This window comes from Falco cherrug, chromosome 19 (genome assembly GCF_023634085.1).
Source record: "Falco cherrug isolate bFalChe1 chromosome 19, bFalChe1.pri, whole genome shotgun sequence".
Classification (NCBI taxonomy): domain Eukaryota; kingdom Metazoa; phylum Chordata; class Aves; order Falconiformes; family Falconidae; genus Falco; species Falco cherrug.
Genome location: NC_073715.1, coordinates 6,960,512 through 6,987,579, shown reverse-complemented (window position 1 = coordinate 6,987,579; position 27,068 = coordinate 6,960,512). Strand labels below are relative to the sequence as shown.

The 27,068-nt window shown below is 46.6% G+C and overlaps 2 long non-coding RNA genes across 9 annotated transcripts; one reads left to right on the top strand and one right to left on the bottom strand.

Moving 5' to 3' along the window:
* The first annotated feature begins 444 nt into the window (after window positions 1-444).
* LOC114015062 (uncharacterized) lies at window positions 445-27,068 on the top strand. 7 transcript variants are annotated; one of them, XR_008729860.1, is made up of 6 exons: window positions 445-1,163; window positions 4,036-4,155; window positions 7,565-9,325; window positions 22,763-22,825; window positions 23,731-23,791; window positions 23,968-27,068. It is a non-coding gene; the product is annotated as an uncharacterized LOC114015062 (long non-coding RNA). The 7 variants fall into 7 exon arrangements; XR_008729859.1 differs by having other exon boundaries at window positions 21,804-22,825; XR_008729855.1 differs by lacking the exon at window positions 22,763-22,825 and having other exon boundaries at window positions 449-1,163; window positions 7,565-7,771; window positions 7,912-9,325.
* LOC114015064 (uncharacterized) lies at window positions 16,342-19,977 on the bottom strand. Of its 2 annotated transcripts, none has more exons than XR_008729861.1 (2): window positions 18,350-19,977; window positions 16,342-17,829 (listed from the first exon to the last, which is right to left on the bottom strand). It is a non-coding gene; the product is annotated as an uncharacterized LOC114015064 (long non-coding RNA). The 2 variants fall into 2 exon arrangements; XR_008729862.1 differs by having other exon boundaries at window positions 16,342-17,791.

Below are 27,068 nucleotides of genomic sequence, written 5' to 3'. Positions count from 1 at the left end.
CTGCTGCTTTCTCCGCAAGCCTTTTAACTGCCGGGGAGGGCTGGGAGGCAGCGGCAGCTCAGGTGTCTGGCTGATCTTGTGTCGTGACAGTCAGCTCCGGGGCCGGAGCAGCCGAGGGGAAGAGGCCTTTTGGTTTGCTTCCCCGCGAAACCGGGGCCTTTTGTTTTCCCTTTGTCCCTAGGTTCGTCCGGAAGCGTCCGTCGACAAGTCAAGGGGAGCGGAACCGAAGGTCGCTCGAGATGTTACTTCGCCACGCGTGCCTCGTGCTTGCGAGTCGGACTGCTGACTACGGAGGGATCCCTTTTGTAGCCGCCGAGGGCCCGCGAGGCTCCGTGTGCCCGCCGCTTCCGAGTGCTGCGCTGCGGCTCGGGCAACGGCCGGGGAGGAATCGTCGGTCCCTCGTGGTAACGCAGCCGGGCCTGCTAGGCGCTTAGAGCAGCGCGTCTGGCCGGGCAGTATTGTTTTCCGAGGCTGTAAAGGAGCCCGAGGTATAAACCCGCTTGACGTTTCCGTACGGCGGTGCGCTTTGTCGGAGAGCTGGGCCCTACTGACGGAGCTGGCACAGGGTTCCCGCGGGACTCCGGCTTTGCCCGTCTCGTGGAAAGGCTCCAGAGCCTGCTTGGGAAGCCGCTTGACAAGGCACGGCTTTGCCGTGATTTTTACGCCGGAATTCCGACGGTAACGCCAATGCCACGTGTTAGCCTTTCTCCAGCAGCTCCTCAAAGCAGAGTGAGCCTTAAGAATCGGATTGCCTTTTAACGAAATTCGAAACAAAGCGGCGGGGTGAAGCGGCTGGAAGCGTCCTGCCAGTCTGCCGTGGGTATCGCTGCCGTGCGTGTTACCTGCCTGTCTGCCGATCGCTCCTGCCTCTTGTTGTGGCCCGGTAATTCCTCTGGGGAAGGCGTTGGGCTCTGACCGCAGCGCACCCCGACTCCCTCCTGACCCCGGCGAGACGTGATCGGTGTTTGCCTTCCTCCCCTTTCACAGGGCCTCGGCTGTTGCGTGCAGAGAAGCTGTCAGCCTTGTGAGAGAGCACGCCGCCGGCAAGCGCATCGTGGTGCTTCGGTACCGAGCTGAGGCCGCAGGCGTCCGTCTTTTGTTTGCGAAAAGGGATCGCGAGGAAAGGTGCTGGCCTCGGAGGGGGAGAGGTGGCGGGGGAACAGGTAGGAGGCAGCTCTTTCAACCGGTTTTAGGCTTAACTCCTGGGTGCCTGAGCACGGTTCTGGGCTTCGGGGGGTTGGCTTTCGGCTTTTCGCCTTCAGCGCGTCCTCCGTCACCGCTGTCGGCGCGCGCTGAGCTGCGGCTCAGGGGACTGCGGCGATACAGGCCGTGTGCGTGCCAGCCGTCCTCGAGGCTAGAGCTGTATTCTGCTTGTTACCCTGATGAAAGCGTTTCTTTTTTTCTAGGGGGCGTTCCCACAAGGCAGTGGTGTGGAGCCGAAGGGGACTGCGATGGAACGGTGACGGAGCCGTTTGGACCGAGTCTTGAAGATAGATCTCTCTGGTTTTTGTCCGAGGAAACTGCGTCTCGAGACGGTCCTATCGCTCGCTGGCAACGTGGTAGGAAACTGCTTTGTTGATCTTGACGGCGCAGTGTGTTGGGAGTATTAAGATTCCTCGAGAGATCAGAAGCGAGTAGGTTGTTTCTCTAAGGGAAAGGGGAATAGGCCTGTATCGTTAAAGGAAAGACTCAGAGTGGGTTTTGTTTCTCTCAAGTACAAAGCGCCCCATCTCAAGGGATTGCAAAGTCTGAAACGATGGTTCAAAAGCAGACTTGTGCTGTTTGCAAAGCGTCTGTTGCACTGCTCAAAGACAAAAGACGCTCACCCGAGAAAGTTTTTGGAAACCGATGTCCGATAGGCACGGGGAAAGAGCTGCAGAGGTTTACGTATCGTCTGTCGAATTCTGTTCTCTTTCGTGCCCTTCCATTTTACGATAAAAACTTTCGTGACCCCTTTTCCCGTTCAGGCACTGTTGCTAGTGTTTTTATAAGGGGGGAAAAAAAAGCGTAAGCCTGGTCTCTCGAGTGATTTTTTTTTTTTTTTTTTTTTTTTTTCTTTTTCGCTAGACTAGTGGAATCGAGAATGTTCGCTGCCAGAACTTCATCCACCGAGATGGGAAGCCAGCAACTTCCTAACGGGCCGTGGGCAGAGTTCCCTCTTGACGCCGTGCCTATATAATAAACTGTGCAGTCCGTTAGCTAGACGGGCTGCAGTACCCAATTTTTTTCGCCAGGCGGCAGCACCGCGCCCCTCCCCGGCGGAGTAAGGGCAGCGCATGCGCAGACGCGGCTTGACGCCGAAGGGGGCGTGGCTTGCGGGCACGTCGCGGGCCGATGACGCAATCCGGCTTCGGCGCATGCGCAGAAGGGGTTTCTGGCAAACTAAGGGCAGCGCATGCGCAGACGCGGCTTGACGCCGAAGGGGGCGGGGCTTCCGGCTTCGTCGCAGCCCGATGACGCAACACGCCTCGGCGCAATGCGCAGAAGGGCTTTCTGGCAAACTAAGGGCAGCGCATGCGCAGACGCGGCTTGACGCCGAAGGGGCGGGGCTTCCGGCCCTCGGGCGTACGGGCAGATGACGCAATCCCGCTTTGGCGCATGCGCAGAAGCCTTTCTGGCCGACCGAGGGCAGCGCATGCGCAGAAGCGGCTTTGACCCCCCCCCCTAGGGGCGGGGCTTCCGGCCTCGTGCGTAGGGGCAGATGGCGCGTCCGGCCCGGGAAAGGCGGGTTCACTCCGGCCCGCGCGGCGCGCTGGAGCGGCCGTGGAGGTACGGAGCCTTCGCCGGGAGCCCGGAAGACTTTCGGGCCGGGACGTGCGGCGGCGCGCTCGGGCTGAAGGGCGGCCGGGGGCCGGCGGGCAGCGGCCCGGTCGGGGGGGGGATGTGGCGGCCCGGCGCTCGGCCCGCGGCAGGGAGCGCCTGGTGCCGGCGGCGGGCGGGCTGAGAGCAGGCGGGCGGCCCGGCCCGGGACCGGCGGGCTGCCGCCGTTCTCGTCTCCCCGGCAGGGACGGTGGGTCAGCGGGGCTCCTCACGGGGCTGCCCTTTTCTGGGTGGGTGGTTTTTTGTTTGTTTGGGTTTTTTTGTTTGTTTTTTTTTTTTTTTCTCTCGGAGCCGCGCCGCTACCTCGGCGAGGAGCGGCGGCGGGGCGGCCCCGGTGCTCGCTCGTGGCGGCGGCGCCCGGGAGAGGGGTCGGCCCGCGCCGCCCCGCCGCCCACCCGCCGCCGCCTGCGGGCTGCCCGGGCAGCCGCCGCAGCCCTGCGCGGGGGCTTTGTCTTTCCCCCAGCCGCTGGCCTGAGCCGTGGCAGCCGCTGGGGCTGCGGCCCCCCGCGGGCCGCAGAGAGGCTGCCTCGGGGCCTGCGGTTAACGCTGTCGCGGGGGGGGGGGGGGGTGGGGGGGGGTGGGGGGGGGGGGTGTGTGGCTCAGGAGCCTCTTCCCGCCCCTGCGAGCGGGCCAGAGCAAGAAAAGGCAGCCGGCAGCGGAATCCCCAGCCGTCGCCCCCCGACTGCTGCTTTCCTCTCCGCAAGCCTTTTAACTGCCGGGGAGGGCTGGGAGGCAGCGGCAGCTCAGGTGTCTGGCTGATCTTGTGTCGTGACAGTCAGCTCCGGGGCCGGAGCAGCCGAGGGGAAGAGGCCTTTTGGTTTGCTTCCCCCGCGAAACCGGGGGTCTTTTGTTTTCCCTTTGTCCCTAGGTTCGTCCGGAAGCGTCCGTCGACAAGTCAAGGGGAGCGGAACCGAAGGTCAGTCTAGATGTTTTTGCCTTAAGCGCGTCTACCTTTCAGGGTAACACTTTCTTGGAAGTTGGAAACTGTCCTTTTTGAACACCAAACCAAACCCCGTACCCGGAGGGGCCGTTTAGTGTGCTGCACCGTGTGTTTTATTCCCTGTCGGGCCCTTGACACTAGCTGTACATGCTCTCCCGGTTTGGCACGTTCTTTACCCTGCTGGCTGAAAGATTCTGTCTTTTCACTTCCTCGGCTTGCCACAGGCCATAATAAATGTGTGTTCATAGACCGCTTTCCTTGCTCGCTGCTTTCAGATTTGAGCATCGATGCCATGGACAGAGCAGGAGAGCCTCAGCAGGAGGTAGAGCACAAGCTGTTTAAACAGCGCTTGGATAAAGCTGCCAATCGTGTGACTCCAGAAGCAGAGAGACACGGTAAGATGCTATGCTGTCATTCTTGGATGGATGCTCGCATAGTCTTTCCATCACCGTATGCCTGCTATGAGATTCATGGGAACAAGGGATGGCTGAATTCACAGCATTTTAAACACCACAAACTATTGAAAAGTTTATAGGACACAAGTCTATTACACTGGCAGATCAGACAAGCTCCTGTGTGTGTGTATATACGTTATACTCGGTACTTTTGCAAGGCAAGTCTTTGCCTGGTCCCTCTGAAATTGGGACAAGGACTCGTTGATGCGTTTCAGGAGCAAAGCTGCTGAGTGAATAGGCTTTTCCTACTAGAAATCAAGCAGCTACTCTGGCAAAACTTGACTTTGGTTGCATTTTTAAATCCTAGGAGGCTGAGAAATGGGACGAGCTGGTTAGAGGAAAGAGCCTCTCTCCAGGGAAGGCTCCGCTGACTTGACCCTTAAGCCTAAACTTGTGTCTTACTATGTTTGCTTTGTGTGTGTTAATGCATACCTGATTAATAGATTTCAGTTGATTTATCAGTTACAAGTTGGAGTAAGTGGTCCTTGGCTACATAAACCTCTCCTCTGTATTTTTTGACATGTTATGGCTTACTGTTCTACTTCAATACAAACCGGGAACGATTCTGGTAGTGTTGCAGTCTAACGGTAATACTGCAAGACTTTGTCTTTCTAAAACGTGAGGTCCTTGTTATCTGTTCTGGGAGATGGTGTAGTTTTGTGTATTGGCATGAACTAAAGTTGCTGATTTGTTGTAACTCAGATTTAGCTTTTCTGTTCTTAAAGCTGAAAGGCTAAACTAAGCCAGGAGCTGAACAGTGGGCAGGTACGAGACCTTCTGGTGTCACAGAAGTGAGGTGACAGCATTCTTACTGTTGTGTCACTTAGCAGCCTTTCTGTATTCAGAGGCTGTGGCATGACGAATGTAATGTCTGGGGTCAAACCCCGCTTTTTTGTACCCAATTCCCTGTTTCCACATATGGGCCTCCTGCCTTACTTGTGTTGCCAGTCTCCACTGGGATTACTAGGTCTGAACCGGTTGCTCTCGCTCATTATATTATCAACGGAGAGGAAGAGAAACTTGCAGGGAGCAAAGTGTCTCATCCAGGAGAGGCATTTAGAAAGCGATCAAATTGCATTGCATGCAACGAGCAATTTCTTCTGCTGTCTGGAAAAAGGATATGGCGAGTTTGATTTCCACCACACGTGTGGCAAGTTAGGTTGGAAGTGTCCACCCACCTTTGTGAAACTCTTATCAGTTTCTGTTAGTAACACTTGATGTTCAGTCAGTTATTTAAATGGCAACTATAGCAGTATTGTCTGGTAAAGGAAAAATCCACACAGACGTGGTTACCGCCGGGCTTGCTTTAGTCATGACTCGGAGCTGGGCCACCCCCCCAGTGGGTGACAGAGAACCAAGGGATACAGCGTAGGTTATATACGCTTACCAGATCATTAGTCAATGTCTGAAGTTTTTAGGAGTTTCTTTTGGTCCTGTCAGTTCTGTGAATCCATCACCTGACTCTGTCGCAGTTGATTCACCTGCTCGGTTCCAATCTCTGCCTCGGTTCCAAGCTCCTCCTTGGATCGTGATCTTCTTTCTGCCTGCTTTAACTCACACGCTCCTTCAAGCGCGCTTAGTCTTTGAAAGAGCAGTTCCTATTCACATGCACCAATTTTTCCAAAACCGCCTGTGTTTCTGAAAGCACCTGTGTCCACAGATTGATCATCTGTTGCTTCTCTGTTCTCCCACTGATTAACTGGACTGGGTTTTAAACCAGCCTTGGATTAGGGCTATGCTAGGGACGGGGCCTGGTTCTGCCACTTAGCTGCTTCGGCACTTTAAATTTCTTAGTTGAAAATACATTTTATCTAACATTAACCTTAAATTTAGTAAAGCATACCTAAATATTATGGAGTAGTATGTGGAGGCTTTTCCTGATCGTAGTTACATTCAAATAGTTAATAGCTTAATGATTTCTATGGTAGGTTGCATTCCGTGCTGGGATGTCATCTCATTAATTTCCACTGGATGACGATAGAGGATTGAATTTTTTTTATTTTTATTTTTATTTACTGTTTCGTTTCCTTTTAACATGGACCGAGTTTTCCAGCGTCATGTGTCATATCTGCATGCAAGTCGAGGACTGTGTTAACAGCACGAAACTTTGCATGTGGGGTTTTATGTACTGCAGTTTCTTTATAGTATCCAAGCTGTGTGCAGTACCTCTGGGTGCTCTCTGAGACAACTCGACAGGCAGCTACTGATTACATTCAGAAAGCTGTTACTAGTTGCTGTATCTTGAAAGACTCCGTGTGTTGTACAGGTGTTCTTCAAATGGCAGGAATCATGGCTTTGACAAAGCATAGGAATTACTAAGCTGCATTCTTCCTGATGCTGTCTTTTAGTGTAATTACAGGATCAAAACCCATACTGGTTGAATTCTTAATTGTACTCTCACCTTGTTTGAATGTTGTAAGCTGTAGAAAGTAAGTCTCATACAGTGGTTTAAGAATGGGTATATTTTTCTAAAATTTTTTATTTGCTTGATCATAACTACCATAAAGTGAGGTTAACGATTGATTCTCATGCATATTTCATACTTCCTAATTAAAATCTCTTTTTTTCTGTGGCTACTACAGATGTCTTAAATACTCACTTCTGTCCACCTGTTATACCTCCCAATCTCAGCAGAGAGGGTCCTGATAACATTTTGTCCCCTCAGCAGTGTCTGACTTATCACCTGCCCTGGCCTTAGTTATGCAAGAAGCCGCCTTTTCGAGGCTCGTAAGAGCGTAGTGCGGCAGTGCCTAGACAGTGAGCCTTAGAGGGCTTTTGTAATCCAGCAGACTTGGTCCTGTCCTTCAGGATTTGTGAGTGGAGCAGCCTGGTTTTAAGGGGCCTCTTCCAATAAGAACCCATGTTTCTGAAAATTTTAGACATGCAGTTCCTTGGCTTGCTTATTCCGAACGCCAAATTTTACATACCTTTCGCATTTGTTTTGGGAAAACAAAGGTCCTGTTTGAGTTTTCTGGAGGCATGTCTTGCCCTTTGGCAGGTTTCAGCTGTCACCAGCTCTCATCTCCTCTGTTAAGAGTCCCTCTGCAGCCTTCTGCATTTGTGCCCCAGCTGTACTGTGGCCGCGCATTCAACACACAGGTGGCACAGACACTTGCAGAATTGTAAAATCATGACAAAGAAATTCCTTGGAGATTTCTAGTAAGCCAGTGGTTGATGTGTGTGCATTGTCAGCATCGTTGTACTGGAGAGCCTAGCGTCAGTTTTCCGCTTGGGAGATTCCCGCTGTGATCTAGTTTCACAGCAATATGTAACTGTGTTCCCTACATACCTTGGGACAGGATTATGCGCTATGCACTGCTGTCTGCTATTTAAAATGTTGTTTGTGTAGCAGGTCCTGTATCGGTCGCAATTTGCTGTTTGGGTCTGCTTTAGACAAAGTTTTAACAAAGCCTTTGTGCAAGTAACATCTGATTGGCGCTCCGGCAAGGCTTACAGGTGGCTGGTTCTTTCTATGGAGGGCGTTCTTCAGATGGCAAACGCTACTCTGCTTGTTGATCTTATTTTGCGGCTCAACAGGCCCTGTGCATTCTTTCAGGTGAGCTTCGGGTGCAGGATGCGCAGATTCTGATACAAAATCATTTCCTTCACGTGTAGAACAGTTTCTGTGCATAGAGCAGAAGTACAAGATAGTGTTTCTAGACGTGCCTCGTCACTATGAATCCTCTTTTGTCTTAGAACTGGGGAAAGAAGAAGAAAAGGTGTTTGATCCAAATGCTTTGGATGCCGATCGCTGTGAAAGCTGTTACAGGGCAGAGTCAGAGGACATTTGGTAACATTTACATCTTCTTAGTGCTTGAATCGATACAGTTAATGTGGCATATGTGTTGGAGGTTTTTTTCCAAAATGTCTGTGAAGGTCCGTACAGTGAAATCCTCCTGAGCACCTGTTCAGAGAATGGTGAGAGCTGTTGTGTTATCGTACGCCTGTGCTGCGCTCACGATTGTTAAGAGCGTGCACAGTTAGGTTGTCTGTTTTGTCTGCGTGCCTGTTTAAGGGCAGTAGCACAAAGACTGTATCTTAGCAAACAGAACCTTTTCTGGGATTATTTGGTGTCCAGAGGGGAGCTGTGTAAATTATTTCACTGTTTTGTGAGCTGTCTCGGAATAAAACCCAGTTATGGCTTTGCCTTCTCATTTCTGCTGCAGGCTTTGCATCCTTATGGGAGCAAAGACCAGACACCTATCACTCAGACAAGTGATGGGTGTCATTCGGTGTTTCTCATTCCTTCTACCTGCAAATTTGTGTAAGAATGGATTCGTGATAGTCCACAGGTTCTGGACTATCTTTTGCTATTATTGTCTCTGTAGTAATTTAGTTTGTCACATCTGTCAAGTTGCATCCTTCCCCAGAGATGTTTCCATCTTGAGGGATTCACGATTCCAGCCTTCAACTTTTTGTTTTGTCCAGCACAACATGGAACAGAGACAGACAATTGTTTTTTCTGGTGAGCGTGACAGAGACTCTGGTGAGTCCAGAGGTAGAAGAGCAAGGAAGAAACTTTGCCATTAACTTTGCCTCCGATGTTGGCAGTCTTTCCCTAAAAACGGAGGAAGGGAGGTATAGAAACAGGTAAGATGCTGTGTTCACATGGGGAAATTCCAAGCTGCTCAGAACTGTGGGAGACTTCCCACAGAAACAAATGTCATTTCTGCGGCAAATTTATTTGCCAAGGATGGACTTGGCTGTCTGAATGGACAGCTAAAGCCCTCTTCAGAATTAAGCGCTGCATTAAAACAGCTTGCGTCCTCGTGCCAAAATCTCAAAAAGTACGTCAGGAAGCTCAAGCTCCTTCAGGAGCATTAGACCACCTTTCAGCGTCCAGTTCCTGAAGTTTGCTGCTTTGAAACAAAATCCACCGGGGATTTGAGTCCTGAGCTGGAGTGTCTCTTTATCGCTGTAAAGATGATGTTTGTGCTCTTGCTGGTGCTGCAATACTTGTGACGATGTCAGAGAAGCATACAGGTGATGAGGCTGGGCCTTTGAGAACCCGGATAGCATAGAGCAGTGCAGGAGGGAAGGATTTAGCCAGAAAATGGAAGAGCAGAAGAAAGAGGGCTGCCGAGTGTACGGTTTCCTGGAGGTCAACAAGGTGAGAGATGGGTTTTGCCGTGAGCCTGTTGCGTGGTGTTGATGAGCGTCAGAAGGCACAGTCGGGGCAATCTGCTCTTTTTTCCAACTTTTAAGTGTTCACAGGACTGTAATAACCCCTGGGCTCAGCAAGGTACCTGTGCCTGTAGAGGGGTTCAGTAGGAGGGTCAGGAAAAGGGTGGGAAGGGGCAAATTCCCTGTTTCATGACGTGGGCTGGCTGGAGAAGCTTAGCTTTTTCTACCATCTAGCTAGTGAGTCTTTTTACCGAGGTTTCTGGAGGGGGAGAGGCAGCTTCTTTGCGGTGAGGTAGTCCCACCTGCCCTTCTAGTCTCAAAACAGAGACCACCGGTGGGTGCTGGAGATAACAGTAACCAACAACTCGTCAGCAGAGGTGCTGGGGGGAGTGAAATGTTCCCTTCTTTAGAAAACCGGTGGAAGCAAGACTATTGGAGTTGTCAAGGTTGAAGATGCTTAAAGAGATGTTGTTTGCAACAGGTGTATGAAAATGTAGTACAAGATACACCAGATGACTATGTAACTACCCTATCATTTGGCAGGTTACCGAGCTCAAAACACTGGGATGTGCAGGTTACGTACCCAAGTACATTCTAGCAGTCAGGCCCGGGGTAATTTTTTTTTACTACTTTATTTCAAAATCTGGAGGTTTTTTTACATCTTTGTGTACTATTCCTGGAGACAACATTCTTTTCTGAAAACCAAAACAAAACCAAAACCAAACACACCCCGCCCTTTCGCTCATGAAGCCAGACATCGTGTTTTGAATATCATGGGTGCTGAACCATTACAGGACCCTGTGCCACAAAGTGTGGTGAGCAGGAAAGATTCAAAGGGGCGTGCTGTGGGTAGCAAGGGTCCAAGGGTGGGTGGGTGTCAATAGGGAAATTGCTGGGGGCCATTGTTAGGCACTTGGACTTTTGCACATCTCCATTCTCATCGGGTCAGCAGTTAATGTATGCAACAGGTTTGCACGGACATTCAAAGGTGTAATGTAGCATGTGACCTTGATGCATTGAAATCTTCCAGGGGAGGGTGTGTATGATTGCTAGCGAGTGTCAGGGAGGACTGACACCTAATATCCATATCCTTTTCATATTCAAGGTTAAAACTTTAATAACCTTTGTCTTTTGGGGGATTTTGGAGTGTGGGGGTTTTTTTGGTGGTAGGTTTAGTGCTTTATTTTTGAACACGGCTTGTTTTCATGGATGCATACATAGGACCGCTGTTGTTTATTGTATTAAGGGTTTTCTTACCCTGCCTGCTCACCCTCCCAGTTACTTTCTCCACTCCGTTTCTGTGATACCTTTTGATATTTCCTACAGCAGCAGTTAGTTCCCTCCCAGTAGACTTGATTCCTTCTTCTCATTTTTACGTCCGCTAAAATACTCTGCATAGAACAGTTGTTGTCAACATCGGTATGTGATGATGGCTTTCCACATGACTGCCTGTGAGGAAGAGGGGAAATTCACATCTCTTTTAGGACAATATTTGCTGGTATTGTCACCCATGACAATGAGTTGCTTATTGTCTATCTTATTCCGATAAAAATTTTAAAATCCAGCCGCCGGTATGACTGCTTTGTTTATGTAGATTCAGGCTTTTTAATGAAAGATTACTGTCTCCTGCAGGTAGCTGGAAATTTCCACTTTGCACCGGCAAAAAGTTTGAACAGTCTCATGTACATGGTAAAGTATTTTCTTTTCCTGCTTATTGTGACCTTTAGCTTCCAAGTGTTTCAGACCATTTCCTTTGAACATCTTTGCATTGCTATCTGTGGTAACAGCAGGACTGCTTCAGGGGGGAGGACATTGGTGAAATTTTGTTAGAGATGTTTAGAACTATATCGGGAACAAACAGAAAAAAGTGTTTTCTCAAGGTGCTGCCACATGGGTCTGGGAGAACATGGAGGAGAATGTGTCTGGGCAGTCTCTCGGCCTCACTTGTTCTACAAAACTTTGCTGCCCTGCTGTAAACAACCTCAGGTACGGTGTTCGGTCCAGGACCTGAATATCAGTATCTCTGGAAGGGATGTTTTGGAGAAAAGCTCTTGAGAATTTCAAGGCAATTCAGAACTTTCAGAGTAAAATTTCAGTTGTGAAGGACTTCGACTTCCTCAAGTATATATAAATACACAGTGGCTGGAATGACAGTGGTAGTTTACAGAATCATAGAATGGTTTGTGCTGGAAGGGACCTTTAAAGGTGCCCTAGTCCAGCCCCCCTGCATGAAGCAGGGGCATCTTCAACTAGATTGATTTAAAGAATCATTCACCAATATTCAAGTGAGTGGAGGTTATCTTTAGTCTTTATTGGGGATCGCTCCACCAAAGTCGTGCACCCCAAGGGGGTTTTTCAGTCCCCTCTTTATACAAGCAACTCATACCTATTCATTAACTTTCTGGGAAATCGTTTACATATTCATTACAATTCCAGGAACTTATTTACATATCTCACTAAGCTAGTGACTGTGATTTAAGTCCTTGTCTTTGCCACGCTGTATAAACAACAGGAACTTGGGACCAGATAGCCTTTTTAAAGATGACAAATCCAAGGACTTAGCAATTGGTACATCCATCATGTTAGCAATAAGGGTCCTTGGATGTTTCCCAGCTTTTAGATAAGCATAATTACATCATCCTTTAGATAAGTGGCACATCATTCACCATTCATTCCCCCCTTTTCTAGTAAATTTTGCAAATTCTTTTGCAACTACAAAAAATCATTATGCCTTATGATCATTCTTCGACACCACCAAACAAAACATTGAAGTAATACACATATTCCTAAAACTATTACAATAAGTATTATAATAAAAGCATATTTTAACCATTCCAAATTAGGTAACCACGAAGTCAGTTTGTCCCATATAACTTTAAAACTCCACGATAAATCATCTTTAGTAATTTCATGCAGGATCTGCACCTTGTTTCATATCTCATGGATCTCTGTTTAATCATTCCATCCATCAGATTGGGAACAAGTATTTTGCCCTGGGTTTCCAGGACATGCTCCTCCTGTCTTGTTTGAGCTTTCCAATGACAGTTATTATCACTTTTCATAAATATTGTGGTGGTTAGGCTTAATAATATTTGTAAATCAAATCTGGGACCCAACTCATATTTTATTATCAAATAGGCAATATCCTCCACCGTAGTCTGGCTTTTTCCAAAAGTCTGGCCAGGTAGTCCATTTGTCATCGAGATAATTCCAGTTTTGGGAGGCCACCCCATACAGGGGTGTTATCAAGCCTCCTTTAGGAAGAGAGGTACGTATCCAGCATTCCTTAGCTTTCGTAGCATTAACAATCATTTGCAATGTTTGAAGACTGGTATTGTTTACCCATGCTTCAGCTTCTAATATTTCTACAACAGTTACAATTAAGATCAGAATAACTTTACACAAATGTCCCTGATCCTTTTGACAGTCCATTGTGTCTCCGGAGATTTCTTTACGATCTAAAGAACCATAGTCCCATGGGTCCTGCCAGGGTGACAGCCCATGATTTCTCAGGAGCCTTCTTTATCCAAGAGTAGTGAATCCAGGCTGGTTATTCTCTTATCTTGACGGCAGTGAAGGTTGTCAGCAGCACCTGATAGGGTCCTTCCCACTTCTCTTCCAAAGGTTGCCCTGACAATGTCTTTATGTACACATAGTCACCAGATTTAAAGGAACGGACTGGTTGATCTAACCCTCTGGCCCTTGTTCCCAATACTCGTTTATTTATAACTTCTAATTCTCCCTGGAGGGTCTTCACATACTCACACAAATATCCCTCCCCTAACTGCCTTAAATCTTCTCTGGCAAATTGTAACTGGTATGGTCTCCCATATAATACTTCAAAAGGGTGCGGCGAATGAAGAGACGGGACGCAGCTTGATGCAAGCAAATGTCAATTTATTGTACAGAAGCATGCGTTTTTATACATTTTAAGAAGCTGCGTGTTTTAAACTAATTGGTTCTTGAAGCTAAGCATTGCATACTAGGCAATCCCTGATTGGTGGTTAACTACCAGCAATTAACCGCAAGGTGTTACCTTTCCTTGGCGCCATCCGTCTCCCACTCCCCTGTGCTCTGCAAACATGCCTCATCATGTTAATTGTTGTCTAGACAAGCTTGAGCACATTCCCCTCAGCTGACCGATTGCCACACATGGTCCTAGTTTCCAGCCCGCTCCTGCAAAAGGGCTCAAATTCTCCTTTGTTCTCGGTTTATTTCGTATTCTTAATAATGCCAAGGGAAGAGACTGTGGCCAAGTTAGATTTGTCTCTTGTCCTATTTTCACTATCTGTTGTTTAATTAAATGGTTTATTTCTCCACTTGCTTGAGGCCAGTAAGGGGTGTGTAATTGCCAATCTATTCCCAATACCATACTCACTCATATTATTTTGGCACAAAAATGTGAGCCTCTATCAGAAGAGATTGTTGCCAGAACCCCAAAGTGGGGGATAGTTTCATTTAACAATCCCTTCGTTACCTCTCTTGTTTTATTTGTTCGACAAGGGAAAGTTTCTGGCCAACCTGAAAACGTATCGGTCATAACGAATAAATATCGGTACCCCCCCTTTTCTTGGGAGTTCGGAAAAATCAACTTGCCACTGTTGTCCTGGATAATTTCCTCTACTAATGTTCCCTAGTTTTATTCTGTTTCCTACATTGGGATTAATGCATTGTTTTATTACAGTATATAAGTTTCGCCCTATCAGTTTCTGATTTAGACTTATATTATATAACATACCAGCTCCCCAATGAGTCTTATTATGTTCTGTTAGGGCTGTGGTCCATATTAAATTGGGTGGTACCACTATACGGCCATCTGCCAAATAAGCCCACTTATTTAATTTTATTTTACCATTCATGTCCTGAATTAGCTTTAGGTCTCCTTTAGAATAGTTTGACTCCTCATCTGTACTTAGAGTTTGGATTTTACCGTCTGGTATTAAGGATAGTTCCTCCTTTCCTACTTTCTCTGCTGCTCATCTAGCCTCATGGTCGGCCAGCTGGTTTCCAGTTTCCAGATCAGTGCCTCAATGGGCCATCTTATGTTCTTCCTTCCTGGACGACCCTCTTATAACAGAGGGGGCCATTTCTCACATCAAGGTCTGGCATGGCACATGTTCCCACCGCTCAACGCCTACTGGGTTGCAGCCAACAGCGGAGCTCAAGATTCTTCTTGGTGGCAAACACAGAGGCCAACCCAGTCTTGCCCTTGACTATGGTAGGAGGCACCCGACCAACCTTATTCCTTGTACTTAGTTGTCAATGCAGAGTTTCACCTGCACATCCCATAACAAGTCACTGTCACAGCAAAACACACAGATTTACATTAGTAGAACTACTACAGAGTGTATTTTATCTCAGCTTTTATGCCAATACCCCCCACAGCCCCGCTGACCAAGGGATATTGTTTTACCTGAACTAGGCAGGCCTTCCCTTATCATTTTTACTGTAACAGGTAAAGCATTTTTTTTGCCTTACCTGGAATTTATTTCCAGATATACCTGGTTAAAGATTTCTTTTACTTCACGGAGGTCCTCTTTTCCACTTTTCTGTTGAATTAAAGATAAGCTCAAGATTTCAATCACTTGATCATTTTAAACTTTTGGTTTCATTTCTCCTTTTTTAAATGTCTAGATGTTCTAATAAATCTCATCCCAACAAAGGTTTTGGTGAATTTGGCATTCTTGTTTTCTTAGTTTGTACTTTAAAGGTTTCAGGATGTTTTCCTGGTGGCCAGCAGCTCCCACAACTGTAACAAATTCTTTTCACTTAAGTTTAACATCAAATAAGTTGTTTTTGTATTCACTAAAAATTCCACCTCTTTTTTTTCTACATCACGATTATCTAGTAACAATCAACTTGAACCTTTATCTAGTTCTATTAGATCATCCTGACAAGTCTTTCACAACCAACTTTCAAACATCTAAATTTCCCCATCAAAGATTCACCTTTATTCTCCTGAGACCCATTGCCTGCTCTAAAGGGCCCGATACCGGTCCTGTTGTGCTGCAAGGGGTGACATTGTCAGGTCCTTCTGCTCAACTGTCAGCAACAGCAACCCCCTCCTCCTTACCATCAGGATTCGGGGCAGGAGATGCTCTTCCTGCTCTGCAGGTTACACAAGCCTGCCTCTGCTACAGCACTTCTGTTTTAACTCTTTCTGACCCTGAATGCAAATCTGCTCCTTGTTGCTTTAAGTCTGCGTTCTTACATACCATGCCTTCGCAGGCAAACAGCAAACACCCTGCCATGCGTCCCGCAGGGCTCAGCCGCACCTTTGAGGGGCTACGGGGCTTTGTACAAACTCACCCCGATACTTTAACACTTTCACAAGGTCTTTGACTCTCCACACACATACCCCGCTTCAGATCTTACATACATTAGTACAAATTTTTTTTATCTTACAACATGTTTCATTCTGGTTGCTCCACAGAAGGAACCACAACCTGAGCTTTTTTTTTTTTCCTTTTTTAAACATATGAAAATTTCAACAAGAACATCTTTCTAGTTTAGGTCTCAGTTTTTCCCTATCCTTTTCTAAAGCCATAATCAAAGATCAGGTGGTGTTAATCCCGCACTCCTTCTGTCACACAAACATCTGCACACATTACTTCATCCCACTTTTGTTCTCTACAAAGAAACAGCATAAGTTGTAAAATTGTGTTGTAATATAAGACCTCCTCCAAGTGGCCGTCTTTCACCATCACCTAATGTATACAAAGGCCACCAATTCTGACAATATTTTTAAAATATCTTTTTGTTCAGATTTCCACTGGGAATTCCGCCAAATTCTTTCCAATGCTTCAAAATACATCCCAGGGGTGTTTTGGTATTTATTGCTTGGCTCGGTCTGCCCCCCATCTTCCTAATAAGTCTGATATATTTGTCTACAATGTATTAGTTATTACTGAAGGTACCATACTTATCTCAGAACATACACCACAGTTCAAGACTTCTATTTAGCCTTATTTCTTGGTCTCTTTTTTTTTTTTTTTCCCCCCCCCTCTCAGAGGAGATAATATATCTTAGACACTTGCCACCCTTTTTTGGAGTATACAGACAGCACCTACGACACTAAGGGCAGAGGCTAATTCATGCTTTTTCCAAATGATGTTAGCACTAATGTTTTGTCCAGTCTCCTGTTGGAAGAAGGGTTCGCCGGAGTCAAGAAGACACTCAATATGAGTTATGCATCTTGCTCAACTTTATTAGTTTCTAACACTACTTACATAGAACCGATACACATGCATATTCTTAAAGCAGAAATATAATCGGTTAGTAGTCTCTAAACACGCGTGGTTCTCACACCCCTAATTATCATGACTAAAATAAGCATTCTATCCATGTAGCTAATTGTGTTGCTGTGCTTCAGCCTTGTAGTTTGTTACTCCTTATTTTCCCATACCGCTCCCTATCTTTCTTGGCCCTGCACCTGCTTTCCCAGCAGCTGTAGCTTGTTACAGCCACGGCCTGTTGGCACAACATAATTACTCAGTCTCAGGATTCAAGAATAGCTCAAGACTACCTTTCTTATCTTCAGCACAGCAACTTCAGTACAATTCTGATTACAGGCCTATTCTAATACCGGGCCTGGATTGTGCAGATCTTCAGAGATTCTAAAGCCATGCTTCTGCAGCCATTCTTCTACAGTCTCCCGCTCTAATTGCTAATGATGCATTCCAACACTTCATAAATCGATTTTTCAATTGCTCCATCCCACTCTGGCCGGCCCCTCGCAGGGAACACAGACACGCAGATTGGGACTCCCCACTCACTTCGCAGTGACACCGCGTCTCTTGCACACATCACACTCTCCAGGCAGCCCTCAGTCACACAGGCAGTATGTTACACGGTACCCTGCACTTACATACAACTCTAGGAACACTGACAGTTCGCATTATCACACAAAGTACACATTTCAATAAACAGTTGCCAAAAAACAGATTCTAATTTTTTCTGGTCTTAAGCAGAGTGTTAAGTTTTCAGCTATTTGCCTAGAATTACCAGAATATTATTTTTTTCAACATACATTTCTTAACTCCAATTCTGAACTTGTAACGAGACAACACATAGAACAAACAAGACACAGAGCGCTATTTCAGTTGTTACATTCTAGGAATTCCCCAAATCTGAAGACAACCTAAAGGAAGTTTTTAGCTTCCCAAATCTTAAGACAATCAAATAGGGCTATTACCCTTTTCAGAAGGCGTCCCTTCTTCTAACCCTGCAAGAGAGCGTCCCATCTTTCGTCTTATGGGGTAAAACCAAATCTTAAGATAATCAAATATTCAAAACAAAGAATAAATATAAATACCTTTTATGCTGTGCAGAAGTCCTGTCCACCTGTGTGAGAAGCCGAGGGGTAGGGGAGTCTTGCCGACAGAAGATGCAGTCGGGGGCCCTGACGGTCCCCAGGCCCCTGGATTCCAGCACTGGTGGAGAGTTCTCCTGGCTGGCTCACCAAATTGATGCCAAAACAGCACAGAGTAACTGCTCAGAGTCGAATTTTGTCTTTTAGCAGCAACCCCCACCATATACTCAATAATTCTTTACACTATATGCACTTTAAAACATACAGAGGTTTACACTCACCCCTTGGATGCTCAAGACAATAACCACATATCAACTTTCATAATATACCTAATACAGAAATGTTCTCACGTTTCCAGCATAAAATGAGTATTATAATTATTATCAGTAACCCTATAATTATTAATCCTATATACACAGATTGACTTCGAATCATCAAACGTGTCAGTCTTCCGACCAAACCAGAATCAGGGTTCCGATATTACCTTAATACCGGAACAAATACCAGAACAGAATCAGATGTATACCTGTGGTGCTAGCTACCTGGCATACGCCATCCTGCATAAGCATACAATGATTTTATGTCTTACGGACAGCTTTACAGAGGGACCGGTCCCAGAACAGAAATATCCGAAACAGTACTGTTTAAAATATAATATTAATACAATATTTTAATATAATATTTTAATAAACATAGTACCTTCGCTCCGTAAGATGGAGTCCTTGTCTGCTCCTGCGGTGATCCAGATGAGACGAGGAGCCCCTCCAGGAAAATCCCTGGGGGTACCCTAAGGAGTGCCCGCTCAATGGGTCCCACAGGCGAGCAGAGGAGGTCCCATCTGGGTCACCAAATTGATTTAAAGAATCAGTCACCAATATTCGAGTGAGCAATTATTCGGCAACGCTGGATGCATGGGGGATCACTCCACCAAAGTCATGCACCCCGAGGGGGTTTTTCAGTCCCCTCTTTATACAAGCAACTCATACCTATTCATTAACTTTCCAGGAACTCATTTACATATCTCACTAAACTAGTGACCATGACTTAAGTCCTTGTCTTTGCCACGCTGTATAAACAACAGGAACTTGGGACCAGATAGCCTTTTTAAAGATAACAAATCTAAGGACTTAACAATTAGTACATCCGTCATGTTAGCAATAAGGGTCCTTGGACATTTCCCAACTTTTAGATAAACATACATACATCGTCCTATAGAAAAATGGTACATCATTTATCATTCAATATTTTGAAGTACTTAATTTTGTCAGTACTATTTGATGACTGTTAGTCTGCTAATTGGAGTGAGGAGTGGGGTGCTGGCTGAAACAGCCACAATGCCCAAAGCCTTTCCAGCACGTCTCTGCCTCCAGGCACCAGCAAACCCAGGAGCAAGGTCCCAGTACACAAGCTGGGAGCCCCAGCAGGGCCTGCAGGAATCTCACGGCCTGTAGTTCAGGTATTCAAGCATTCTAGCAAGCTTCAGCACACCCAGGTGACCTTCTATAACCATGAGCGTAAGAGAAGGTATGTGTATCCACCATCCTGCCTTTCAAGGTGGAAGACATCCTTGCAACCTTCCCTTACAAAGCAGCACGTGGACTCCCAAGGCAACCAGGCCACAAAGAAGAAACCTTCCCAATTGCCTTAAACAAGCCACCACCCTTTCCTCTGTCCTATGGACAGAAGAAAGTACTTCCCGGCCCACCCCACCACCCCCCCATGCCAGAAGCAACACATAAGACAGAGCAAGGATGACACTGAAGGTCACAACTTTGCACTCATCTAATTACAGCTCTGCCAGGGTCCAGGCAGCAAGCTGTTTGATCTCACAGGGACTCAGCTTTTCTACCCACCAGGCAAGTCCAGCAATACTTCCTTGGGAAAAGGCAAAGTCACAAGGGCCAGCAAACAGCTCCCATCAACAGTGCTGCGAATACTATGGAGAGGCCTCTCTCTCCTCTCTCTAATGCCTGAGCAGCCCGGTATTTTGAGCAGCATACAGAGTAAGCTTTCTTAGTAGAAAATGATACCAAGTTAGTCTGGTAAAAGATAGGCACAAGAAGCATTACTGAGAAACCTTGTTACCCATACCCTTACAGCATGCTGGCTAGACCAACAGATCTTGAAAACACACACCTGTAGCAGTCCTGAAAGGCAGGGGAACCAGCATCTCAGCTTTGTGGATAGAACCCAGATGCAGATGATATTGCACAGGACAATTAAGGTAGAAGTTGATTATGCACCAGCTTTTCTCCAGCAACTGCTTACCAGCAGGGTCTTGTCCCATACGAGACACAAGGTGTCAAACTCCACGTTTGCTGCGGGCTGACGTGACGTGCCCAGCACATCTGCAGCCGGGTCACAGCTGCTGCCTCTCTCACCCACCCAAAACCCTTGCAGAGGGAAATGGGAGGGCACTGAGCATCCAGCCGGTACCTTCAGCCCTCAGCACATTCTGTCACTAAAGAAAAAAAGAACAAGGCATGGAAAATTATGCCCTGGCACCAGGACCTTCTTCCTAGAGGCATCCCTCAGTTGAACTGCTGAGAAACAAGTACCTACAGTTTCTCTTTAGCACAGCCTCAAGGCAGATGCCTTCTTGTAACCCTCCTCCCTGGCTGCCACTCCCACCTTTTTAATTAGGTGCTAATTTCTCCCAGACAGGCTCACAAGAACTTGCTGGGCTGCACACCAGAAGATGGTTTGAGTTTCATTTCCCTAGGACTAGAAGACAGAAATTTCCAACCCTCTTTGGAAACTTTTTCTTTCCTGGCTGGTCTCCCCAGCACAGAGAACTCCTTTTACAAATGATAGCTTATGAAAGATATATCTAGGATTAACTACCCTCCCCGGCAGTTAAACGCTTGCCCTTTGCAGTACTTTTTAGTGAAATCAGTAGTCGGAGGCGAGGGGTGGGATCCCATCGCCGGCTTGCTTTTCCTTCCCTTGCCCGCTCGCAGGGGCGGGAAGAGGCTCCTGAGCCACACACACCCCCCCCACCCCCCCACCCCCCCCCCCGCGACAGCGTTACCGCAGGCCCCGAGGCAGCCTCTCTGCGGCCCGCGGGGGCCGGCAGCCCCAGCCGGCTGCCACGGCTCAGGCCAGCGGCTGGGGGAAAGACAAAGCCCCGCGCAGGGCTGCGGCGGCTGCCCGGGCAGCCCGGAGACGGCGGCGGGTGGGCGGCGGGGCGGCGCGGGCCGACCCCTCTCCCGGGCGCCGCCGCCACAAGGGAGCACCGGGGCCGCCCCGCCGCCGCTCCTCGCCGAGGTAGCGGCGCAGCTCCGAGAAAAAAAAAAAAAGGCAGCCCCGTGAGGAGCCCGCTGACCACCGTCACTGCCGGGGAGACGAGAACCGGCGGCAGCCCCGCCGGTCCCGGGCCGGGCCGCCCGCCTCAGCCCGCCCGCCGCCGGCACCAGGCGCTCCCTGCGCGGCCGATCGGCGGCCCGCCACGTCCCCCTCCCGGCCGGCCGCTGCCCGACGGCCGCGCCCGGGCTCGCCCGCCGGCCCCCGGCCGCCCGCAGCCCGCCCGCTCACCCAGCGCCGCCGCACGTCCCGGCCCCAAAGTCTTCCGGGCTCCCGGCGCGCCGCGCGGGCCGGCGGTGAACCCGCCTCCCGGGGCCGCGTGCGCAGCCGGAAACCCCGCCCCGAGGCGTCAAGCCGATCCTGCGCATGCGCCGCCCTTAGTTGGGATGGGGCGATGACCCTTGGTTTGGCTGACGTACTGCTGCCATCTAGCGGGGGAAAATGGGTACTGCAGCCAATCTATCTAACAGACTGCACAGTTTATTATAGGAATGGCATCAAAAATAACAAATGCTGAGAAAGAAAAACAGCTGAGCAGGTTTTTCTGAATTATGGTGACTGAACTGGATGAAAGGAGGAAGCAAAAATTCCCTTTAGCAGACCCTTGGTATCACCAAGTACTCGTACAGAATGAGGCCTTCCTACTTGGCTAGCACTCGCTAGGATAAATACTGGTAACAACTGGTTGCTGTTTCTGTCCCCTAAAGTCTGCTCTGAGGACTAAGTGATACATTCCTCCTCTGTGAATATCATTAACTGTATCTGGCTTCGCTTTCCTTTGGTTGTTTCTGTTTTTTAAAAATCATATTTGCGTATGTGAAAAGGGAAAGATATGATGCTTACTTTTTAGATTAATTGCCATGGCTGAAGTTGAAGAGTCCAGAAAAATGTAAGCTGGCTGAAGAAATGGGTTGACCTCAAAGCTGTGTCTATCTCCAAACAAGAGAAATCCTGTTTCTCCTGATGAGGAAGGAGCATTGTTAAATAGCCATCACATTACCACATCACCAACATATAATGCCTAATGTTATGTGTTTGTATATGTAACAAAATCATACATGCATTTATTTCTCGTTTGAGAATGCTGTCTATGGAGGGGTTCTCTGCGCTGTAGTTCAGAGACCTGTAACTTAGGCTTAATTTAGACCTGAATATACCACCTAGAAAAGAATCCAGTTTTGATGCAAAAGCAAAGGGGACAGATGTTCTACTTCTTTTAGAAGTTTCAGTGGCTAACTGCCTTCACTTAGATCTCAGTTTCACTTAGATCTCAGTTTCACTTTTTTTAAAATGTGAATGGGTTTAGTGTTAAGCAATAGGTTCTTCACATATGTCTTTTGCATAAATGTCAGTTCCTGTTAAAATCAATTTATAAAATACTACACCAACTAATTTAAGATGATCTCTTACCTTTCAGACAAACTTGAAAGAAACTTTGATTTGAAACTCTTGCATTGTACAACCAATTTTCCCAAGCTAAACTTTTATGCCTCTTCTCTGTGTTACATACCATTTTCCAAGAACTTAAGATTCTGAGAACTGAACTAAGCATAATATTCCAGCAACTGTCTCATTAATGACATGAAATAATGTCTCAGTTTCTGTTCATTACTATACCATACATAGATTCAAGGATGAAGTTACTCCCTTTTGTTATGACATCACACCAACCACCTCACCATTACACCTAAAGTGTCCTCAGTCATCGCTTACCACAGATATAGTTCCCACATACGAGACAATGGGCTCCACTTCATCATCCTAATCGGGTTTTGGAGTACTGCAGTAACGCACATTTTATTTGAATAGGCTTTACCTGACTGCTCGACTCTCACTAACATTTATCACTGTCAAACATCTCACAACTTGCAGGTTAGTAGCTGTTGCATTCGCTTCTATATAATCAGGAGAACTACCAACAGAATTCCTTCCTGGCACCTACCCCGGTGGAGTTGTGCATGGGGTGTGCCATGGAGCATTTTGGCTCCAGCTGAGTGCAAAAGTCAGCGGTTCCCCATCTCAGCCCAGAAAGCAGGTAGCACAACTTTTGTGGTGTGCTTCACATGTCTACCAGGGCAGTGTGACAACTACCAACAGAATTCCTTCCTGGCACCTTCTTTGGTGGAGTTGTGCATGGGGTGTGCTGTGGAGCATTTTGGCTCCGGTCGAGTGCAAAAGTCAGCAGTTCCCCATCTCAGCCCAGAAAGCAGGTAGCCCTACTTTTGTGGTGCACTTCACATGTCTACCAGGGCAATGTGAAAACTACCAACAGAATTCCTTCCTAGTACCTCCTCTTGTTGAGCTGTGCATGGCATGTACCTAACCCTAACCCTAACAACCCTAACCCTAACCTTAACCCTTACTCTAATCCTAACCCTAACCCAAACTTGGAAAGACTGGAACATTGACTTGTTTTCTTGGCTTCCCGGGAGCCCCTGGGTAAAACGAGTTCTATTTTATTTGTTATGTGGATTAGCCACCTTATTGTTTTTGCCACGTGCTGTTCCATGTTTTATAAGATTAGTTCAACACGTTATAGCTAACATGCAATTTGCTACTATGGTTTTACCCGATGGCGTTAAACAAATTCGAGTAGTACGCCGAAATGTACAATCGACAACACAGATTATATAGTTAACACAATAACAATTTAATAGCAAACAAGAATCTGGGAATAATTAACTATTAACAATTCATATAACAATGTAGGCTGATTAAGAATACAAATAGAATAGCAAAGAAAACCTAAGACGATATTTTTTCCATTTTTCTACTAGTTCAGCGGCTGCAGCTACAGACTGCAGACAGTGTGGAGATCCTCTGATAACAGGGTCTAGGGTGAGTGAATAATAAGCTATTGGTCTCTCATAAGGTCCTTGGTTTTGCACCAGCACTCCTTTAGCTATTCCTTTAGCTTCTGCGACATAAAGTTTAAATGGTTTTTCATAATCTGGAAGTCCCAAAGCTGGTGCATTTACCAACACAGTTTTAACATTCATAAATGTTGTTTCTAGCTCCTCAGTCCAGGGTATCGGTTCCGGGTGCACATCCTTGGTGGTTTCCACTAATGGTTTGGTAATTTCAGAAAATCCTAAAATCCAAGGCCTACAAAATCCTGCTTGACCTAAAAAGGCTCTCATTTGCTTCTTGGTGAGTGGTCTTGCTATTTCTTGTATTGCTTGTACTCGACTTGGATGTAACTTCCTAGTTCCCCCTGCTAAGATAAACCCTAAGTATTTAACTTCAGGCTCACAAAACTGCAATTTAGAAAGGGATGCTTTATGTCCTTTTCAAAAAAGTTTGTTACAAACATATTCAGTGTCCTTTACTTACAATCTTCATAAGTCAGGCTAGCGATAAGTAAATCATCAACATACTGAATCAATATTGATTTGGCTGGTAGTTCCAAGTCTTGTAAATTCTGCTTAAGGATCTGAGAAAACAAAGTTGGTGAAGCGGTAAATCCCTGTGGAAGGCGAGTCCAGGTGTACTGGCAACCCTCCCAAGTCAATGCAAACAAATTTTGACTTTCTGGGTCAACGGGAATGGAAAAGAATGCTCCTGTAACAAGGTTTGCATATCTTCCCAATTAGGTTTATAATTTCAGATAATGCTAGATAAAAATGTTGCACATTTTTCAGCATTATTTCTCAAGCGCGGCATTTTTTCTTGCCACAACATTAGATCGCCTGGTTTCCAGGGTTGGTGAGTAGAGACTGCAACAACAGGTGGTACGTCTGGACCAGAATTGGGACCTGCCCTTGGGTTGGAGTGAAACTCGACCACCATAGGAAATTGTCCAGCTTCAAGAGACTCGAACTCTTTATCATACTTCTGGTTTTTCTCTAAGAGACTCGAACTCTTACCATACTTCTGTTTTTTTTCTAAAAACGCCAATAATAATTCCTCCCTTTTCATAGGTTTCTTAAAGGCCAGCCTTTTTCTTAAATCAGCCCATTCTAACCATAAAGACAAATAATTCATTTGTTGAGGATTCCTGTCCTCTAATATTAATCTCAAACACCTTATTCTGACTTGATCAAAAGTTCCTTCAGGTGGCCACACTTCTTGGGGTCCAGCCCCTTTTATTCTCGTCAAAAACGGCCAATCATCTTGGCACAAGGTAATAACCTTTGATTTCGTCAACCCTGCTGTACCAGATAGTTTGTTCCAATTACTTAATAATTCTGCCAGAGAAGATCCTTTTGGAATTGATGGATAACCTCCCATGTTGCAAGTTTAATCGCGATGGGTACTCCGAGGTATCTACTTGACTTAACACCGTACAAAATACAAGAAAAGGGAGACTCGAACTCACCAATTCTGTTGCCGGGGAGACTCAAACTCACTAATTCTGTTGGTGGGGAGACTTGCACTCACCAACTCTGTTGCCGCCGTCTTTTGTAGGATGTTAAGCAAGGATCCTTGCAATCCTTCCTTCCCCGCCATGACCTAGAGTCCCATCTGGGGTGCCAAAACTATAAAAGAAGAAACTCAAACTCTTATGGGTTACTCTAGGTTTGCATAGACCCATAAGAGTTTGAGTCTCTTCTTTTACACCAACCCTTTTGATTTATTTTGAAAACTGTGTTAGACGCAAAGTAAATTCAATGAACCACTTGACAACCAGTGAACAACAAATAACAATTTATTAACAAACATGAACTAGAAATTGAATAACAGAATAACAGTCCAGCAAAGTCTCATGTGATGTGGAAAACAGGCTTCTTCACTCGTGAGTCCAGCACAGTCCTGAATAATGTCGGGGTGGTAACTCCATCTGTTCCCTCCATGATAGTCTGTGCCTGGTCCTTGGTATTTTTCTTCACAAGGTGACGAAGATGAACAGAAACTAATAACCAGTCACATGGTAACTTTGCTGGAGATCAACAGTTTTCTTTTGTTTGTATAACAGTCTCTCGCACTCTGCTTTGGTATCCCATGGGTTCCACTACTCGGGGCGGAATGCAAGGAAGAGATCGCACTCTTCTGTACCGGCGTGACCAAAAACACTCACAGAAGCACATACTGATGGTTACTGTAGTCACGATGAGACAAAGGCTGAACAGCAAAACCGTACAGAGTGTGTCATCTCCTGCTCCCATCTTTTCCAAAATGATAAGGATTGTTTGTGGTGAGACAAACAAGTTGGTCCGTGACCCTCCTGGCCAAGATTCAGGCTAACGCCCTGACCAAAACTACACAATGAAAAATGCATGCGCAGCCACGATTTGGACCCAGCCTTAAAGGGGCATGAAAATTTACCCTTTTAAATGCCCACCTCTTGGCTCTTGATTCTTAACCTCCACAAACAAACCTTATATATGCTAAGAAATGTTTTATTTTGTTTTGTTACGTAATCCTGTTATGATAATGTTTTGAAATTAGCTTATGACATGTTTGAGTTTTGAATTGTTAGCTAACATTTGTTAGGGATTTATAGTTATTATTAGTCGTTTCTAATCACTGTTTGTTATTGTTAGATTGATAATGGTAAATGGTTTTAATGCTTAGATAGATTGTTAACCTTGTTTGTATAGTTGGCAGAATCTTTATCTCTATCTACGCCACCCACGGAGCAGCAATGTTGAGTCACGGGGTGGTGTGAAGGACGTTATTGGGACTGTGCTATCTGTCTCAACATTGCTGGCTGACCGCAAAACAACACAGAGACCCTGTGAAGAACTTGTCTACATCTTGCTTTGGCAAACCACGGATGTTTACCCAGACATTGCTGCATCTGTTCGACCACGAAAACCATGCATTGCCTGTTTTGTACCCTCGCCCCAGCAAGTACACCCAGACCACAGAGGATGAAAAATTCTCTGAAAATACGGTATGGGTGTTTGCACCACTGCCGAGTGAGGGGTGAGGCTATGCAAAACAGTTCTTGGAAGGAGCAGAGACTTCGGGGTGAACAGCTCTGGAACATCTATAAAAGAACTGTGACAACCAGCACCGGGTGGAATGCCCCACCTGACGTGAAGTTGATCTGGGCTGACAGGACCCCCAGCTCCGTGCGGTAGTAGCTATTGCACCTTTCTTTATTTTTCCTCTCTTTCTCTCCATTTCCTGCCTCTATGCAAGCACCATTAAACTTATTTTCTTTACGGCA